This window comes from Mesocricetus auratus, unplaced genomic scaffold (assembly GCF_017639785.1).
Source record: "Mesocricetus auratus isolate SY011 unplaced genomic scaffold, BCM_Maur_2.0 Super-Scaffold_100025, whole genome shotgun sequence".
NCBI classification, from domain to species: Eukaryota; Metazoa; Chordata; class Mammalia; order Rodentia; family Cricetidae; genus Mesocricetus; species Mesocricetus auratus.
This window is the reverse complement of record NW_024429206.1, coordinates 16,165,001-16,169,906: the sequence shown is the minus strand read 5'-3', so window position 1 is coordinate 16,169,906 and position 4,906 is coordinate 16,165,001. Positions and strand designations below refer to the sequence as shown.

The following is a 4,906-nucleotide window of genomic DNA, read 5'->3' as shown; positions in this document are numbered from 1 at the left end:
AGAACCCAGGCTGTCCTGATGGTTGTCCAGCTGGATGCTTGCTGGAGAGTCCTCCATGCAAAGCACACAGGCACCAGGTAACAGTCTGGCAGCTGTCAAGCATGCCTGGCCTCCAACATCTTAGCATATTTGTTGGAAAAATAAACATTGAAACTTGTGCCTATGGGTTTGTTAGATGTCTCAGTGGGCAAGGATGCCTGCTACCAAGTCTCACGGCTTGAGTTTGATCCCTGGACCTCACATGTGGAAGGAAAGAGCCACTTTCTGCAAGGTGACCCAACTTCCATGTGTGTGTTGTATAGCACACACATACATATACAATAAATAAATAATAAATCAACTGTAATGAAAAGTGTGCTTACAATAAAGTCCCTCTGCTAACCTTATTTAATGCAGTCAAATAATCTTAGGGAGAGCAGAGCTTTCACTTGTCTTAAGTTGCTAATCACATGTGGCACCTGTGGTTCAAGTACAGACAGGCGTGGTGGCTCAGTCATGTCTTCTCAGCACTGGGGAGACTGAGATAGAGGACTGCCGTGAGTTCAAAACCAGCTTGGATTTCAGGGTAAAAGCCTTCTCTCAAACAATCAAAAAAACAAAACAAAACAAAACAATGGGGGAATTGAGGCTTAGTACATTAACTGCCTTCAAATAAAAGTTGCTCCCGATTTGGACCAGCCATGATAATGTGTCCAGAGCCTGTTCATTAAGCCCCCCAGCAGGGCTCCAGTTCCTCAGACATAGTCCAGTCAGGGAAAACAGAACATTTTTCTTTTTTCCCCCCTAAGTCCTCAATGACCCAGTGTTCCAATAATGACCCAATGCTTCATTTCTGTCTCTCCAGTTCTGGCTTGGAATGGGGAGCTAACGCCAATGGTGTCCTACCCTCTCCAGGAGGTGGTTTCCAGCAGCCCCCTGCAGATGCATGCTGGAGCATTTTAGAGGCGGCCTGAGAGATGCAGAGATGGAAGGAGTGGTACCCAGTTCATGCCTTAGCTCTGTCCTCACCCTCTGTGCCTGGAGCTCTGGCACCAAGAAGCTGACATTTCTTTTTTTTTTTTTAAAGATTTATTTATTATGAATACAACATCCTGCCTCCATGTGTGTCTGCACTCCAGAAGAGGACACCAGATCTCATTACAGATGGGAATTGAACTCAGGACCTCTGGAAGAGCAAGCAGTGCTCTTAACCTCTGAGCCATCTCTCCAGCCCGAAGCTGACATTTCATCTTTACAGCAACAGTGCACTGCTTCTGGTGTCACCATCTGCACGCCTTGGGCAGGTCTGGGAAGTTTCTTCCTTGTGTGTTCACTGTCTAGCCAGCGACTTCTGGGCTGGATGTCCCAACTGTCTTGAGAACCAGGGGAGGAAGTACAACTAGAATATTTTAGCCCTTTTGTTAGAGTCATAACAAGTTTTTAAAAGTATATACATGGCTGTGTGGGGGTGGCGCACGCCTTTAATCCTAGCACTCTGGAGGCATGGGCTGGCGGATGTCTTGTGAGTTCGAGGCCAGCCTGGCCTACAGAGTGAGTTCCAGGACAGGCTCCAAAGCTACACAGAGAAACCCTGTCTGGAAACAACCAAAAAAAAGTATATACATGCTTGTGAAAATGTAGCCGTGGAACCTAGTAAGAGGAGAGGGGTCCCAGGGCAGCCCCTGCATTTGAAGGGCAATGGCTGCTGGGTTTTCTCCTGCAGGAGCAAGGGAACAGAACACAATATGTGCTTCCAAGTCCCTCAATTTCTCTCTCTCTCTCTCTCTCTCTCTCTCTCTTTCTCTCTCTCTCTTCTTCTTCTTCTTCCTCTTCCTCTTCTTCTCCTTCTCCTTCCCCTTCCTCTCCTTCCTCTCCTTCTTCTTCTCCTTCTCCTTCTTCTCCTCCTCCTCCTCCTCCTCCTCCTCCTCCTCCTCCTCCTCCTCCTCCTCCTTCTTCTTCTTCTTCTTCTTCTTCTTCTTCTTCTTCTTCTTCTTCTTCTTCTTTTTCTCCTCCTCCTCCTCCTCCTTCTTCTTCTGCTGTCTGAGTTCTGGGATTAAAGGTGTGTGCCATCATGCCCTGACCCTAGTTTAAGAATATTATTTGGGTTGGATGAGAAGCAAGAAGGCTCAGAGAGTAGAGGTGCTTGCCCACAAACCTGACAACCTGAATTACATCCCAGATGCCACAAGGTGGCAGAAGAGAGCCGACTCATCTGATTTCTACAGGAGCTATAGAAATTCTCTCTCTCTCTCTCTCTCTCTCTCTCTCTCTCTCTCTCTCTCTCTCTCTCTCTCTCTCTCTCTCTCTCTCTGTCTCACACACACCCACACAGATGATAGACAGTAGACAGACAGACAGACAGACAGACAGACAGACAGATAAATAAGGTAGTTTGCGGGCTAGTATGTCTCGGCAGCAGATCTCTTGCTGAGCATGTGTGAGTCTCTAAGTACATTCTCGAGAACTAATAGAACTAATCCTTGTTTTTTTTTTTTTTGGTTTTTCGAGACAGGGTTTCTCTGTGGCTTTGGAGGCTGTCCTGGAACTCACTTTGTAGACCAGGCTGGCCTAGAACTCACAGAGATCCGCCTGCCTCTGCCTCCCGAGTGCTGGGATTAAAGGCGTGCGCCACCAACGCCCGGCCTAATCCTTGTTTTGTTTTGTTTTTTGAGACAGAGTTTCTCTGTAGCTTTGGAGGCTGTCCTGGGACTCACTCTGTAGACCAGGCTGGTCTCGAACTCACAGAGATCCGCCTGCCTCTGACTCCTGTGCGCTGGGATTAAAGGCGGGCTATCCCTCCAGCCCCACTAGTGCTTGTTTGATGAACCGAAATCTAGGCACACAACCCTTCCTGTCGGAATTTGGGTGCCTTTAATAATAATTTTGCTACTATAATCCAGGAAGCAGAAAAAAAAGCTCTTATTTTTATTTTGTGTTGTTCTGGGGATCAAACCCAGGCCCCTCCATGCAATAGGAAAGTTTTATTACTCCCGTCTGTACTCCAGCCTCACAAAGACAATTCCCCTGTACCTCCAGCCCTAGCGGCTTCAATACTCTCTTTTGGCCTCTGTGGGCACCTACACTCACAGGTACACACACACACACACACACACACACACACACACACACACACTGACACATATTTAAAAATTAAAGTTGTGTGTGGTGCTGCACGCCATTAATCCGAGCATTAGGGATGCAGAGGCAGATGGTTGTTTGTGAGTTAAGGGCCAGCCTAGTCTACATAGTTCCACTCTAGCCAGGGTTCCTAAGTGCATCCCTGTCTCAAAAAGGGGGGGGGGAGAGCAAAGCAAAAGGAACCTTATGCCTAGTCACGTCTAGATGACTTTTGCCAACCCCCACAGTAGTCTCTGGTTCCTGCACCCGGGCTACACAGGAGCCTCAAGACTTTGATCCTCCCTTATCTGCTTGGAAATTAATGGTTTCTACGATAGCTTTACCTTCAGAGTCAACTCCTGTGTCCTTGAGTGAAAACAAGGACCTCACTGATTATCTTTCTTGGCAGAGTTGCTTCCAATGTGGAAACTGCCTGGAAGCAGACTTCTGCAGGGAGACTTTGCTCCCAGGGAGGATGGCTCATGTTGACACATTACCTCCAGTGGCACCAGGTAGGACTGTGCAGAGGTAACAGTCTGCAGGAGACTGTCTAAGGTTCAAATCGTCTTTAAAAAAAGTGTGTGTGGGGGTGACATCTCCGTTGGGGACCTTGTGATAAAGTGCTGAGTATCTTACCTTGTTGGCTTGAAGAGACTAACGAGGGGTTGCTCTTTCTTACCTGCCCTTGTGTGGAGTGACTGATGGTCCCAAGTCTGTTGACTTAGCTGGGCTGTGTGACATAGAAAAGTCACTACAGAGCTGGGTGTGGTGGCACATTCTTTAGTCCCAGTGCTTGGGAGGCAGAGGCAGGTGGATCTCTGTAAGTTCGAGGCCAGTCTCCTCTACAAAGAGTACCAAGACACCGAGGGCTGTTACACAGAGAACCTGTCTTAGTGACAACAACAAAAGTCACTATGGTGTCCGTGTCTTCAGCAGCAGTGTAGGGAAACATCCTGTCCATCATGGGATGAGCAGATCAGAATGTGGTGAGAACCTGTCTTAGTGACAACAACAAAAGTCACTATGGTGTCCGTGTCTTCAGCAGCAGTGTAGGGAAACATCCTGTCCATCGTGGGATGAGCAGATCAGAATGTGGGGCCCAGACACCTGTCCTGTGCAGCCTTGTCATTTTGACATACCCTAAGGTCATCTAAAAGGAGAGTCTCAGGTGAGGAGCTGTCTAGATCAGATTGGCCTGTGGACCTGTTTGTGGGGCATGACCTTGGTTGTTAATTGATGCAGGAGAGCCCAGCCTATTGTGAGTGGCGCCATTCCTAGGCAGGTGGTCCTGGGCTGTACGAGAAAGCCTGTTGAACGTGAGCCTGTGAGTGAGCTAGCAAGCAGCATGTTCCATGGGTTTCTGCCCTGACTTCCCTCAGTGATGGACTGTGTCTAGAAAGTATGAGCTGAATGCAATAAACCCTTCTCAGTCCTAAGTTCCTTTTGGTCAATGTTTTATCACAGCAACAGGGGGGAAGCTAGGACACATCCCATCCCTGACTCTCATTCAATAATCTCTTCCTGCTGCCTAATTTTTTGTTTTTGTTTTTCAAGACAGGGTTTCTCTGTGTAGTCCTGGCTGTCCTGGGACTCACTTTTAGACCAGGTCGGCCTCAAACTCAGAGATTCACCTGTCTCTGCCTCCCAAGTGTTGGGACTGAAGGCATGCACCACCACTGCCTGACCCCTGCCTGTTTCTTGTGGTGCTTAGGGAACCCAGGACCTCATTCATGCCAGCCCAGGGATCCACCATTGAACCATGCCCCAGTCCTCCCTTGTCGTTGAAGGGAAGGACTGCAGTAACTAGACC

General features: G+C 48.3%; 1 long non-coding RNA gene across 1 annotated transcript in view; it reads left to right on the top strand.

The window, feature by feature from the left end:
• The first annotated feature begins 4,085 nt into the window (after positions 1-4,085).
• Positions 4,086-4,906, top strand: part of LOC121134057 — a 7,834-nt gene continuing 7,013 nt past the window's right edge. Inside the window, exon 1 of the long non-coding RNA XR_005871068.1 lies at positions 4,086-4,264. This is a non-coding gene — a long non-coding RNA (uncharacterized LOC121134057). The remainder of the gene's footprint in view (positions 4,265-4,906) is intronic.